Here is a 15833-nt window from a genome sequence, read left to right as displayed (position 1 = left end):
CCAGATAATTGGAAGTGTCCCCACAGACTGACCACACAATGCAGTTTTAAGCTTGAATATATTTTGGATGGATTGGGCGAAGGAAATGTTCTACAACAGTCATTTTGGGGTGAATGATGAACTGTCCACTAAAGACTTAGCCTAAAGTACGAAGCAGTGTAAGGAAGTTAGGTGTCGGATTTAGTGTCTTTTAGGCTGAGAAAGTGCATCTTGCACAGGACCAGTTGTGAACTGCATGGTTGAGTAGGCAGTTGAAGAAAGGCTGACCTCTGCCACTGTTACTTTATCCTGACACCCCACTCCCTGTATTGTTTTTACATTTATGACAAATGTTAAGACCTGGCTGTTCCGGCAGGCCTGGGGCTGTTGATCTAGATTGACCTTCAGCCCCATTAAGATTGAGTGCATGTTGTGTCCTGCTTCTAATTCGTTTTGTTTTGTATTTTAAACTTTTTAAAATGTTTTTAAACTATTTTTATGTAAGCTGCCCGGAGTCCTTCGGGATTGGGCGGCATACAAATCTATTAAAATTGGAAATTGGAAATGGTGCATTTATCCACAGTACCATTATTTGTGCTTAAAGGAGGGAGGGGTGAGAGAGAGAGGGGGGGAGAGAGAGAGATGGAGACCTTGACGGAGACAGAGAGAGAGAGAGAAACAGAGAGAGAGAGACAGAAAGACCCACAGAAAGCAAGACAGACAAAGAGAGAGAGACCGAGAGACCGAGACCGAGAGACCAAGACCGAGAGACAGAGAGACAGAGAGACAGAGAAAGACAGAGACACACAGAAACAGACACACAAAGAGAGACAGAAAGACACAGAGAGACAGAGACAGAAGGAGAAAGAGAGAGAGATGGAGATGTTGACGGAGAGAGAGAGAGACAGACAGACAGAGAGAGAGACAGACAGACAGAGACAAAGAGACAGAGACAGAGAGACAGAGAGACAGAGACAGAGAGGCGAAGAGAGACAGAGAGAGACAGACACACACAGAGAGACACACAGACAGAGAGACAGAAAGACACAGAGAGACGAGAGACAGAGACAGAGGGAGAAAGAGAGAGAGAGAGAGATGGAGACGTTGAAGGAGATGGAGAGAGACAGAGAGAGACAAAAAGAGACAGAGACAGAAAGACCCACAGAGAGAGGTACAGACAGAGCGAGAGAGACAGAGAGACAGAGAGACAGAGACGGAGAGGTGAAGAGAGACAGAGAAACAGACACAAACACACACACAGACACACACAGAGAGACAGAGAGACAGAAAGACACAGAGAGAAAGAGGGAGGGAGGGAGGGAGAGAGAGAGAGAGAGAGAGAGAGAGAGAGAGAGAAAGAGAGAGAGAGAGAAATAAAAGCAATAACATCCAAACCGACCTGCACTTTGTATATTTAATTATAACTCTAGGTAAATGATGGATCAGTCCTTCTCCCGTCCCATCTATCCTCATAGATTATAGATCCAATGTATGCACATAAATTACAGAAAGTGAGCACCAGGCATCATTGAGATGTCCACGAGAGAGCTGCCACGATGTGGCAGGGAACGAGGCAGGGTGGGGCGGGGATGGTTGTTGCAGGGCCCCTGTAATTTTTTATCATAACAAAACAGAAAGCCCACGATGACAGCGGAGCTGAAGTTGAAAGCCAGAACAATTGAACTGCATTTATCTTAATTTGCTTCAGTGAGCTATGCATAACTCTTGACACCCAGCCATAAATTTTATATTTACCGGGACACAGCTGTGACACCCATATCTATTTCTTTTCCCAGCCTCCCGACAAGAGGTTGGGGGATGTTCAAAAATGGCCTTGGAATTAATGCCATACTTTGCTTGATCTTCTTAATTGAACCGAATTATAATTGAAGCCTCACCGTGTTACAACAAGGCCCTTTCCCCTCCGCGCCTCTTACAACAGGGAGGGCAAGACACAAACACCAAACATGCTACTTCATCAGGATTTCAGACCGCAGTTTTATTTTTATTTTTTTATTTTTTTTTAAAAAAAAGCCTCTTCCACAAATATCAACCTCACAGCAGGTTCATTAAAAAAATAATAAAACCTTAATGATTTAACAACTTCTGGGAATCTTAAAATGTCATAAAACAGCTGGGCTTGAGTGAAACGAAACCATATAATCACCAGGCAGCATGCCAAGAATGTTGATTATATATATTTAGATAGAGATTTACATATCTATATCCCTCTATATACACCTAGATGCAACAAAGGAGAGTAGGGGCATTTAAACCTAGAAAGCAGCAGACGGTGGAGTCGGGCGGGAGTTCCAGATAATCCGAGAGCGAATCTCTGAGCACATGGAAAGATTTTTGAGATTCTTGATGGTGGAATGGCCTTATCAATGTTTGGGATGAACTGAGATTAAACAAATTAAGAGTTGCGGTGCCGCAGTGGTTAGAATGCAGTTGTAAGGGTTCCGACGGATTCCCTAAATCTTGAGGATCGAGCCAAGCTTCAAAAGAAACCCAGTTATTTATTAGGAGCAACATGTGGGCACGTACCCAAGTGAAGCCAGCTCTGCCCCCATGTAATTTACAGCCCAATTGTGACTCTGAATGAATGAATGAATGAATTTTATTATTTATATGCCACCCTTCTCCGGGAGGACTCAGGGCGGCGAACAATTCAAAAGGGGAAAAAGGGGAACATAAAACGAATACAAATAATTAAAATAAGCAAGGGTCACACAATCATACAAGTCGAGAGGGGAGGGAACTCATCACCCCCAGGCCTGCCAGCAAAGCCAGGTTTTGACGGCTTTTCGGAAGACCTGGAGAGAGGTGAGGGTCCGAATCCCTGCCGGGAGTTCATTCCAGAGGGCCGGAGCTGCCACAGAGAAGGCCCTCCCCCGGGTAGTAGCCAGATGGCATTGGCTAGTAGATGGAACCCGGAGGAGGCCAACCCTGTGAGATCTAATGGGTCTGTGGGAGGTAATTGGCAGCAGGCGGTCTCTCAAGTCTCAACTCTGTTTCCCCCCCCCTCCTCCCAGGGTGTGTCATAAATCACATTTTCCAACAGAGCACTTTCATGGGCTGTAGAGATTATGCCCCTCCTATTGCAGGTATCCTGGGATACAGCCTTGAGAAAGGTATGCAGGGTAGGTACTTCTGGTTGTGGCTGCTGTGCTGCTCTGTCAATTTCCCCCCTCCTGCCTATGGCAACTCGAGAGCAGGCCGGGGATGCTTTGCGAGCTGACAGCAGTGTTGCAGGCTAATTCTGCCAACTGCCAGCAGTTCGATCCTGACTGGTTCAAGGTTGACTCACCTTTCCATCCTTCCATAAATATATCCCTCATGATGTATATCTCCTCATCTTGGCATCTTCATGGTTTGGAACCAACACCTGTGTTTCTCAGTGCTGGGAAAGGCTAATTAAAATCAAGGCACATTTCGAAGTTCAGTTTCGTTTTTTTAAAAATAATAATAATTAAAGGCTGCATTTTCATTTTTGATTAGAAGCCAGAGAATATGTTTAGGCAGCAAGGTTAAGCAAAGGGAAAGCTGCCAACACGTGGACTCAGAGATTCTACGAAACTGGAACGTGACAGTCACAAAAGAGAAATGCCAAAAGTGTAGCTAGATGTATTCTTTCATCATTTAACAGATAATCAGTGGCTTGCTAACTTAATAACATCCAAAAGTGCTCTTTATGTTTCAATATTCTGCAGAAATGTTGACAGGTCTATAATTCTGTGGGGATCAACTTGTTCCTCAGGTGACTTTTGAAATCTAAACATTAATTAGGCAAACATTACCTTTATGTGGACATTCCATCTCACAGTCCTTGAAGACTCTTTCATTTTATTAAACACATACATAAGAATGACACATTTAGCTGCATGGGAGAATGTGACCCAATATCAACCCACATATTTTCTTAATTGGAACCAACAGTTTGATTATCTTCCACCTCTGTGATTACCAAAGGAGGAAGAGGAGGAGGAGGAGCACAGGAAGGAGGAGTAGTAGTACATGATTAGAAAACTCAAAATGTCGGAGTAGTAGGAAGTATCACGTTCACTGTTTCAGTAGCCCAACAATCTGCATATCTCCATGGTCTATGACTTGGGCCATCCTGACAATAATATAAAGCATAGAAGCCTTTTTTTTGTAACCTACATTTCAAGGTGTATCTCTTTTGTATCTTACTTCCCCACACATAGGTAATCGTGCCACAATTTATTCAACAACTGGATTCAGAAAGGGATCCAGGGACTAAAGAAGGAAGGAAGGAAAGAAAGAAAGAAGAAAAAGGAAGGAAAGAAAGTAAAAAGAAAAAGAAGAAAGGAAAGAAAGAAAGAAAGAAGAAAAAAGAAGGAAGGAAGGAAAGAAAGAAAGAAGAAAAAGGAAGGAAAGAAAGAAAAAAGAAAAAAGAAGGAAGGAAAGAAAGAAAGAAAGAAAGAAAGAAGAAAAAAGAAGGAAGGAAAGAAGGAAGGAAAGAAAGAAGAAAAAGAAGGAAAGAAAGAAAGAAAGAAGAAAAAGAAGGAAGGAAAGAAAGGAGGAAAGAAAGAAAAAAGAAGCAAGGAAGGAAACAAAGAAAAATGAATGAGAGAGAGAGAGAAAAGGGGGGAGAGAAAAGGAGAAGAGAGGAAAATGGAAAGTTGTAGCTGGTCGTGATTACTCATTTTGGTCTAATGGCCCAATATCATCCACAAGGGATTCCTATTGCAGTAGAAAGGAAGGGATCGGGAAGCTCCACTTTTTGGGGGCACCCAGAGAGCCTCATTCTGGCTCCTCTCCATGTGAGTTGGGATCAGTGGGATCAGAGAAGTGCTTTGAAGATCACATGTATACTCTTAGATTTCTTATGTTGGAATCTCGATTTCATTTTTGATTGCCAAAATGTACCCTCCCTATTTCTCTAGGATAAAAATCTTTTTTTGATTGGGATGCTTTTTGCGAAAGAATATGACCATCACTCAACCTGGCAAATGTCTTTGTTTTAGATTGAGCTGCGGACACCTTGTCAATTTAGCCCTTCTCTTTGATTAGCCTTTTCTCAACGTCTGGCCGCATGGCTTTCTCACAACCCTCCACGGATGACATGATCATGACAGTTCTTAAAACTCAACCCGTTCTTCGAAGGAAAATTCTCCACTGACTACTTCTTGGGCAGTAGAAATGCATGAGGTCCTCCCCTCCCCACTTTTGCTTTTAAAAGTGTGGACGTTTCTTTCACGGAAACAGATTTTCACTTTGCATGCCTGGCTACTTTCTGAGGCTTCATGACAAGGCATCTAAGCAACTTTACAGGGGGAAAAAAAACCTCCAACAATACTTCAAATGCTTGACAGGTGATGGCAGGGCCATGGTTAACATTGACGATAGAGCAGATTAGTTCAGCGTTTCAAAGAGCAAAGCCAGGACTATTGTAGAAGAACCATCCCACAAGGCGGTGTCTTGCCCTTAAGGCCATCAGAATTGTAACCGTGCCTGTGGATTGCTTCCGCTGTCAGGAAAACCTTGAGAGAAATGCAAAATCATTGACTGAAGACTAGAAACAGGGATGGAAAGACAAAACAGAAAAGGTAGCCTACCTCTCTTCCTTCTTTATTGTTCTGTTATGACTTCGCCTCATTTCCAATCAGGCATTTTTTTTTCTTATGGAGACCTTTCTAAAGACTACACTCTCTTATTCACCAACGTTCTACTCCTATCTCATCAACCACAATATGTGTGGTGAAATCTCCAGCTTGGAAGTGAGTGTGTGTGTGTGTGAGAGAGAGATGGACACACAGAGAGAGACACACAGAGAGAGAGAGACACACACACACACACACAGAGACAGACACAGAAAGACACACACACAGAGAGAAACAGAGAAGAAAGGGAGGGAGAGAGGGAGGAAGAAAGAGAGAGAGAGGGGGGGAGAGAGAGGGAGAGAGGGAGGGAGGGAGGGTTCTACTCCTATTTCATCAACCACAATATGTGTGGTGAAATCTCCAGCTTGGGTGTGAGTGTGTGTGTGTGTGTGAGAGAGAGAGAGAGAGAGAGACAGACAGACAGAGAGAGAGAGAGACAGAGACACACAGAGAGACAGACACAGAAAGACACATACAGAGAGAAACAGACAAGAAAGGGAGGGAGGAAGAAAGAGAGATAGAGAGGGAGAGAGAGGAAGGGAGGGTTCTACTCCTATCTCATTAACCATAATATGTGTGGTGAAATCTCCAGCTTGGGTGTGAGTGTGGGTGGGTGTATGAGAGAGAGAGAGAGGCAGACATACACAGAGAGAGACACAGACAGACAGACAGAGAGAGAGAGAGAGACAGAGACACACAGAGAGACACACACAGAGAGAAACAGAGAAGAAAGGGAGGGAGGGAGGAAGAAAGAGAGAGAGAGAGAGAGAGGGAGAGAGAGAGAGGGAGGGAGGGAGGGGGTGACTTTAGAGCCTTTGCACAGCAGGAAGCAACACAAGTCTTCCCTCTTCCAGAATCCCTAAAACCTTTATCTGACCATTGTCAAGAGAATGCAGTCACTTTGGTGAGATTCCTGTAAACAGGCATGCAGCAATAAAGAAGTAACCTTGGTCAGATCACAGTGTCATTCTGCTTCCTTCTGCCTGACATTACAGCCAATAAGGCAGCATCAGATATGTAAGCCAGCACCATGGGAATTGTAGTGCATCAGGTAGTGCTGATGTTTTGCAAAAACGGATGCCCTATTTGCAGTGGTGAAATTCAATTTTTTTTTTACTACCGGTTCTGTGGCGTGGCTTGGTGGGCGTGGCAGGAGAAGGATACTGCAAAATCCCCATTCCCTCCCCACTCCTGGGGAAAGGATATTGCAAAATCCCCATTCCCTCCCCACTCCTGGGGAAAGGATATTGCAAAATCCCCATTCCCTCCCCACTCCTGGGGAAAGGATATTGCAAAATCCCCATTCCCTCCCCACTCCTGGGGAAAGGATATTGCAAAATCCCCATTCCCACCCCACTCTGGGGCCAGCCAGAGGTGGTATTTGCCAGTTCTCCGAACTACTCAAAATTTCTGCTACCAGTTCTCCAGAACCTCTCTGAACCTGTTGAATTTCACCCCTGCCTACTTGTAAATCTATACTGTTTCGCTTTCTAATTTGCAAGGCTGGTTTCCATTCAGGCAGGTTTATATTTCCATTTTTAATAAAGCATCAAGACATAAATTGGTTGGCCTGCTTGGGGATTGAGGGTTGCTGTCCTTACATTAGTAGAAATATGAAATATCCAGATTTTTCTTTTTTCTTTTTAATTTTTACCGTGGAACAGAGGTGGGTTGCTAATCCCGTTCCAACCGGTTTGGTTGGAACGGGGCCGGCGGCGTCCTCGTGCACGTGCACAGTTCACGCATGCGTCTTAGCGCCTGCGCGATGCTCCAGCTGCTCGCGGAGACTCGCGCAGGCACTGTATGTGCCATCCAGCTGCTCGCGGAGAATCGCGCAGGCGCTGTATGTGCCATGCGCCTGCGTGGAAGCGCAGAAGCCTTCAAAGACCGGTAAGGAGCGCGGGCGGGCGGGTGGGCCCTTCGCCGTTCCCGGAAGTTACTTACTTCCGGGTTCACCGACCAACCAGTTCGCGGGGACCGCTGCGAACCGGTTGAAACCCACCCCTGCCGTGGAAATGTCTGGGGGAAGGGGAGGCTTTGAGCAGCGCAGAGATTTCTGACGTGGCTTCTTTTTTCTTTGCACTTCCTTGATTGACTATAAAGTTTGGTCATAAGGTCATTCCAAGAAGAGCTGCCAAGGAGACACAGCCTTGGCAGGGAGCTTCACCCCACTATGACAACACAGGAGCTTGTTTTGTGAAACTAGAGGAAAAACTCCAGCGCCTGGAGTACCTTCCAGGTTTTTGAGAAATCAATTTGCTTATGGATGCGCTGGAAATAATTTTTTAAAAAAACCCATAAACCTTTTCCATTGTGGTTGTAAATTTTCTTTATGCCTTCACCGGCAATGACAACTTTAAGATCAGTTTAGATGAAAAAAAAAGAGAGAGAGAGAGATTTGTGGAGGGCTGTTTGCCATGATGTTTCATGGATCATGATGTCCAAAAGAATGAAAAATACTATAAAAACACAGTTGCTAAAGACAAGCAGACACCATTGGTTTGGCATGTTTAAACTGGGAGGAAAGAGAGTTTAAGAGAACACGTTCAAAAATAAGATTTGAAAAAACCACCGGGGCCAGGAGCATTTTGCTGTATTTGTATTTATTAGTTTGTCAAACATGTACAGGATAGCAGGTATAAATATAAACAAGAATATAAATGAAAGAAATGAATACAAATAGATGGGGACAGTAGGAAAGGGATGGTAGGCATGCTGGTGAAGCGGTGAGGCTTAGAGGATATAATAGCGGAGTCGGGTAGAGCATTCCAGGCGTTGACCACTCCGTTGCTGAAGTCGTATTTCCTGCAATCCAATTTGGAGCGGTTTACCTTGAGTTTGTATCAATTGTTTGACTGCATATTATTGAGGTTGAAGCTGAAGAACCTGTTGACAGATAAGATGTTGTAGTAGACAATTTTGTGTACTGTGTTTAGATCATACCGCAGGCCGCACAGTTCCTGATTGCCCCAAATTTGGAGCCTGGTGGCATAAGGGATTCTATTGCAAGCAGAGGAGTGGAGTACTCTTCTTGTGAAATGCCTCTGGGCTCGCTCAATTGTATTAATGTCCGATATACAGTGTGGATTCCAGGCAGACGAGCTGTATTCGAGAATTGGTCTGGCAAAGGTTTTGTATGCCCTAGTTAGCAGTACAATGTTATTGGAGAAGAAGCTTCGCAAAATTAGGTTAACAACTCTTAATGCCTTTTTGCCAATGCTGTTACAGTAAGCTCTGGGGATTAGATCATTGAGAAGCTAAAATAAAAAATAAAAATAAAACATCAATAAGAAATTTTATGAGATATATAAAAAAAAGTATGCTGCCTTCATGTTACACTGTGTTTAGAAGTCATCCATATTTTCTCACAGGGTTACATGTTTGAAGTTATGAAATTTCATGGTTATTTACTATTGATTGTTTCTTTTTTTTGCAGAAATAGCAACATTTTTCAGCCGTCGTTTTATTTATTCAGGGAAAAGGGGAAAAAAAGTTTGGTTGGTTTGGGAAGTTTTCCTTTGATCGATTCTGTTAAATTTAAAGGATAAGAAATAGAAATGCATATTTAGGGACTAGGAATAGAAAAAGACCAAGCTACTAATGTAAGAAATATCTTAAGATAAGTTTCTGAATCTCCTCTTTCCCCTTCTTCTCAACCTTATTTGCCATTATCACTACTGTAAAATTCTCATTTGTTATGAGAGAGAGAGGTGTGGGAAACACACACACACACACACACAGCAAGAGAGAGAGAGAGAGAGAGAGAGAGAGAGAGAGAGAGAGAGAGAGAGAGAGATCTTTCAAATTAAGGAAAATAGAAAAACTTTTATTTACATTTTTTGGTGAAAAATGCCCCATTGCAAACCATCGATGCACTTAACAAATGTAGTGTTTGCTTAACAACCACTGAAAAAAGGTTTATAGAATGGGGTCAGTCACATGGGTAACTGACCTATGAGCATTATGGCTTATGACAGCATGCCCATTCTCCCTCCTTCTCCCCCTCTCCCTCTCTTCTGCAGTGACACTTGCCTCCCACTTAGAAGACTGAGAGTTCAATCCTAGCAGATATTTTTAAAAGGTTAAAAGGTTTATTGCATTTATATGCCGCCCTATTCCCGGAGGGACTCATTTTTCTACCAGGGCACAAAGAAAAAAAAATCTGCTATGAACTCTGTGTAGGACTCAGGAAGGGCATCCGTCCAGTCAATGCTCAGTTCCATTCAGTTGCCTCGACTTCACCCCGAATAAAGGGAGCAAAGGGTCATACAAAGAAAAAAAATAAGAGAGAGAGATAGAAAGGAGAAGGGAGGGAGGGAGAGAGAAGTACTATAAATAAATAAAATGAAGATGTGCTTTGATCCATACAAAACACAAACTCGATCAGATTTCTTTCTTTCACTTTTTGAACTAGCGAAGACTTCAAACTTATAACCCCCCAAGTTCCTCCTGGCAGCCTGGAGCATGGTCAATTATACAGCTGAACAAGTACATATTTATTTATGAAATAATTGAATAAATTGTCAAATAAAACACTTAATTCAGTGGCATGTTCCTGGAGTTGTTGATGCCTCCAAGGCTAATGGAATTTTTAAGACCGTTTTATTGATTTTCATTGTCCCACCATCCTTTCAATGCATATTTTATCTACTCTGACTTTATTCTGATATAAAACCAGGCACTTTTCCAAATATGTTTGAAGATAGGTCTTCATTTTCTGATACGGAAGAAAAACAAATTGGCGAAGTGCGAATTTTTTTTCTTTTAAATTTGGGCTTGTGAAGATGTGCTAAAGCATGACAAATTGTCATAAAGTCTGCTTAGAATTTTCGAAGGCCTTCATCAACTTCTCAACATTTTATTTGAAGGAGAAACTGGCCAAGTGGAGATAAATTAGTTCACTTGTTGGTTTGTACATTGTTTGGAGAAGTTGTGGAATATTTAGGGTGAAGCTGCAGAGCTAATATTTTGGACAAAAGTACATTTAACCCAAAATAGGCATAATAATTCCTTTCTCATCAGTGTAACTAAATGCAATTTTATTATTTTTTTGAGGAAGATAAAAAGTAACTCAAACTAATAGAAAGCAAGAAAAAGAAAAGAAAAAAAATAATCTTTGCGAGAAGCACAATTAAGAAAGAAAAAGAAAATGAAAGAAAGAAAATAGAAGTAGCTTCCAAACTTTACAACAGTTATAACTACAGTTATAAATTTAACTCTTACTCTATGTTTTAATATGACATAGAGTAATTGATTAGCGGAAACATGGTGTAAATAAATAAATTCCTAAATTCAAATCCATGATTACTGTACTTAAACCATAACCATTAACAAGGCTCATTATATTTGTTGTTGTTGTTAGTTGTGAAGTCTTGTCCGACCCATCACGACCCCTTGGACAACATTCCTCCAGGCCTTCCTGTCCTCTATCATCCTCTGGAGTCCAGTTAAGCTCATGCCTACTGCTTCAGTAACTCCATCCAGCCACCTTATTCTCTTATGTCCCCTTCTTCTTTTGCCCTCTATCTTTCCCAGCATGAGGCTCTTCTCCAGTGAATCCTTCTTTCTCATTAGGTGGCCAAAATATTTGAGTTTCATCTTCAGGATCTGGCCTTCTAAAGAGCAGTCAGGGTTGATCTCATCTAGGACTGACTGGTTGGATTGCCTTGCAGTCCAAGGGACTCGCAGGAGTCTTCTCCAGCACCAGAGTTCAATGGCCTCCATTCTTTGATGCTCAGCTTTTCTTAGGGTCCAACCTTTACAGCCATACATTCCAAATTTTACAACAGTTACAACTGCAGTTATAAATTTACCTCTTACTCTATGTTTTAATATGGTTCTCTTCTTTTTATAATCAATCCTACAATCATAAAAAACCATAAAGGATAAGTTCATTTCCCTTCGTTTCATGCAAAAAGCCTATAAGTGGTTTATAGATTCCCACCCCTATAAATAGGAAAGTGTCTTTTATCCTGCTGAGAGGCAACTGGGAAGATAGTGAAATGCAAAATTTTGCAATGTGATGATTACTTTTCCTCTCTGGCCAGTTAGTTCCCCATAAGTTTGAGCAGGGGCTAAAATATAAGGAGTTTTCATGCTGTAGAACTTCGGTAGAGAATTAAAATACAGCTAGTTTGGCTGCAATCTTAACAGGATTGCTCCAAAAATGAACTAGGGATACACATAGACACAAATCAAATTCTGAATATTTCCTTTATAGAACAAAATGCCAGGAATCCACTCTGTATATCGGACATTAAAACAATCGAGCGAGTCCAGAGGTATTTCACGAGTCCTCCACTCCTCTGCTCACAATAGAATCCCTTATGCCATCAAGCTCTAAAATTTGGGTTTGGACAACCTCGAACTACACCTCCTACAGTCTGACTTAAGCATGGTACACAACATTGTCTACTAAAATATCCTACCTGTCAAAGACTATTTCAGCTCCAACCACAATAATACATGGAAGCAAACAATAGATACAAACTCAGGGTAAACCGCTCCAAACTTGATTGCAGAAAATATGACTTCAGCAACCGAGTGGTCAATGCCTGGAATAAACTACCCAATTCTTTCATTACATCCTCAGCCCCCCATAACTTTAACCTTAAATTTGTCTACCGTGGACCTCACTGTTGTAATATAGTTCCTTGTGTTGGTGTGGGACACCCATGGCCCAGTTCATCCCGGGCATGCAGAGCCACGCTGAACCACACAGGAGAAAACAAACTCCTAAAACGCCATAACATTCTGATAGTTCATAACATAACATCCTGAGATGTGTCCTACCAATGACGCCCAGGATTTGACCATATATAGACTGAGCAGTAGATTAGAAATTGTACTTTTAGAGGCTGTTTTTAACCACATGCTATTGCTCCTCCTGCCTTTGTCCTATATCAATAAAAGGGGCTCTCAGACCCCCAATCTGGGTAGCTCCATCCCGAGAAAGATCGTGTCCTGTCTTTTCTCCACATTGGCCTCATGGACGACCCACGGGAACATCACATTTGGTAGCAGAGGATGGTTATTTCACACCTCACCCCTTTTCTAAGAGGCCTGTAAGGCAGCGTGCATAAGAGTACCAGTGTGCCCATTGTCCCTGTCCTACTGTCCCCAGTTATTCATTCCCATTTCCTGTGTTCATGTCCATGTTTATACTTATACCTGTTATCTCGTACATTTTTTTTGCAATCTAAATAAATAAATTATAGATTGCCAGGCATCAAAACAGGGTATTTCGGAATTATCTGGAGGGATAAGAACCTGATGCATTGAAAAAGATTGCATGTTTGCAATTTTCACCGGTATATGTGGTCTGCCCTAGCACATATGCAGATGGAACAGAAAGCTGCCTTTCAAAAGTGCAATCCAATGCATTTTCATGCATTTTCTTTGCAGAATTTCTCCTAAATGAAGTCTAGAAAATTAAGATAAATGTATCAGATGTTTCTTCAGTGACATCCATGACAGGGCCAAAGGGGTGTCTGTGCAAGTGGGTGAAATATGCCTTATATTTGACAGGATGCATTTAAGACGTGTGTAGGCTGCAACAATATTCAGGCACAATTCGCTTTGTGATGCCTTTGTGATTAGCTGGAGAACCCTGTGCACTTCCTATATTCTCTGCAAATTGACTAATTTAAATATTCCTGGCTGTTTTTGTTGAGGTGACTTAGGAGCAATTACCCACAATAGTGTAATACATTCTTTTCCTGGTAAATCACTAGTAATATTTATCTTCCTTTTCCCCTAAATAAATACACTCGAGGGAGGTTTGATGCCTTTAATTTGTTTGGGAGAAGAACAGATAACAACTGCATCTATTTTAGGACCAGGCATGACCCACATTGAAGTCCCAGCTCACCAGTTGAAGATCATTGGTTTAATCCATAGTGCCTACTCCTTTCTCCTCCAAGGTAACCATATGGGACTCAGGTAGTTAACTATGATGTTTCCCTTAGACTCACAAGTTTGTAATCTTGGTTGTTTTCTTGATTTAAGCACAGATGTTTAAGTTCTCTCAAACTTTCTCGGAGGGGCTTTATTATGCAAGCCTCAAGCATCTTGAGCTGTGGTGGCGCAGTGGTTAGAGTGCAGTACTGCAGGCTACTTCTGCTGACTGCTGGCTGCCTGCAACTTGGCAGTTCAAATCTCAGCGGGGTCAAGGTTGACTCAGCCATTCATCCTTCCAAGACCAATAAAATGAGAACCCAGATTGTTGGGGGCAATAGGATGACTCTGTAAACTGCTTAGAGAGGGGTGTAAAACACTGTAAAGCGGTATATAAATCTAAGTGCTATTGCTATCTTGTCCCAAGGGTGCTTTTTCAAGAGGCAACTGGACTTTCTGGATTTTCTTTGAAGACGTTTCACTTCTTCTGTGGCACAGTGGTTAGGGTGCAGGCCACTTCAGCTGACTGTTATCTGCAGTTCAGCGGTTCTAATCTCACCGGCTCAAGGTTGACTCAGCCTTCCATCCTTCCGAGGTGGGTGAAATGAGGACCCAGACTGTGGGGGCGATATGCTGACTCTGTAAACTGCTTAGAGAGGGCTGAAAGCCCTATGAAGCGGTATATAAGTCTAACTGCTATTGCTATTGCTATTGCTATTATCCAAGAAGCAGTTTGGAGACAACCATGGCCTGAAGGACTGAGAATCTCCATGGACACCTTGAGCATCTTCATTTCTGGTGTAAGGTTCAAATGATGGTTCCAGTGTCAGAGATGGTGGTCTATCTTGAACTGAGTAACAGCTGCTCAGTCCTAGTTAAAGTAAACCCAGCCTATGGGAAACCATAGCCGGTCACAAGCCCGGATAAATGGGGAGTGTTGGTTCCCGTGGCGACGGAACCGTGAAACAAGCTGAGAACCCAATGGCAGGACAACACACGGATAAACAACTCTGTAATCTGTGACGTTCTGCCCCTGGCCTTCACAATGCAATGGTCACTGCCTTGTGGACGTTGACATTTACGAAGATTAAGTCCAAGTCCAGTAAGTCTAGTTAAAGTACTGCAGTGGGATTCTCAAGCTTTCCATGGCATCATTACATGGATTATGCATTAACAAGAAGATGGAATGTCCTATTTTTAATGCAAGTTGGGCAATGCAACCATCCTCCATGTAAGACACCATATAATCGTGCAAAAGTGGAACATGGTGGTTTGCACGGTTAGGATATTAGGTCGGAAGTTAGCAAGCCCATGATCAAGACCTGAATGATGCCATAGGGCAGGGTTGAACTCCTGTCCTTCACTCCATGAAAGGAACCCCCTACTCCCAGTGATGTCACTGGATAATCCCTTCAACCTGGAAGTGCCTTGGTGCTTCTGACATGTGTGTGAAGCTATCATGCAAAAAAAATGTTCCAAATTTTACTGCAAATGTATCTACGAAGTGACAATGTTTGGACTCATTCATTGGCCCGATTCAGATTCAGATTCAGATTTAGTTTATTTGTATGCCGCCCTTCTTCTGGAGGGACTCAGGGTGGCGAACAACTCAGAAGGGGAAAAGGGGACACAGACACAATACATGTAATTAAAATACACAAGAGTCATACAGCCATACAAGTCGAGAGGGGAGGGAACTCATCAACCCCAGGCCTGCCAGCACAGCCAGGTTTTAACGGCTTTCCGGAAGGCCTGGAGAGAGGTGAGGGTCCGAATCTCCGCGGGGAGTTCATTCCAAAGGGCTGGAGCTGCTACAGAGAAGGCCCTCTCCCGGGTGGTAGCCAGATGGCATTGGCTGGTAGATGGAACCCGGAGGAGGCCGACCCTGTGCGATCTAATGGGTCTTATGGGAGATAATTGGCAGCAGGCAGTCTCTCAAGTACCCAGGTCCAATACACACTGGATTCACACACTGCCCTAAACCTTAAGGTGGTTTGCTTGGTTTTAATTTAGCATATAATTAAGCCAGTGTTAACTGGCATAAACCTAGATCTGGTTTTGAAATCATGATTTATGGAGTGGTGAGATTCAATTTTATTTTCATACCGGTTCTGTGGGCATGGCAAGGGAAGGATACTGTAAAATCTCCATTCTCTCCCCACTCCAGGGGAGGTTTCCTGCAAAATCCCCATTTCCTCCTGATCAGCTGGGACTCGGGAGGCAGAGAATAGATGGGGGCAGGGCCAGCCAGAGGTGGTATTTACCAGTTCTCCTAGCTACTCAAAATTTCCACTACCGGTTCTCCAAAACTGGTCAGAACCTGCTGAATCC

General features: G+C 42.8%; 1 long non-coding RNA gene across 1 annotated transcript in view; it reads right to left on the bottom strand.

Moving 5' to 3' along the window:
* Positions 1 to 14475, bottom strand: part of LOC116515434 — an 18046-nt gene extending 3571 nt beyond the window's left edge. Inside the window, exon 1 of the long non-coding RNA XR_004256252.1 lies at positions 14389 to 14475. This is a non-coding gene — a long non-coding RNA (uncharacterized LOC116515434). The remainder of the gene's footprint in view (positions 1 to 14388) is intronic.
* Positions 14476 to 15833: the final 1358 nt, after the last annotated feature.

Source organism: Thamnophis elegans, chromosome 12, assembly GCF_009769535.1.
Source record: "Thamnophis elegans isolate rThaEle1 chromosome 12, rThaEle1.pri, whole genome shotgun sequence".
Classification (NCBI taxonomy): Eukaryota; Metazoa; Chordata; class Lepidosauria; order Squamata; family Colubridae; genus Thamnophis; species Thamnophis elegans.
This window is presented reverse-complemented; position numbering and strand designations above follow the sequence as displayed.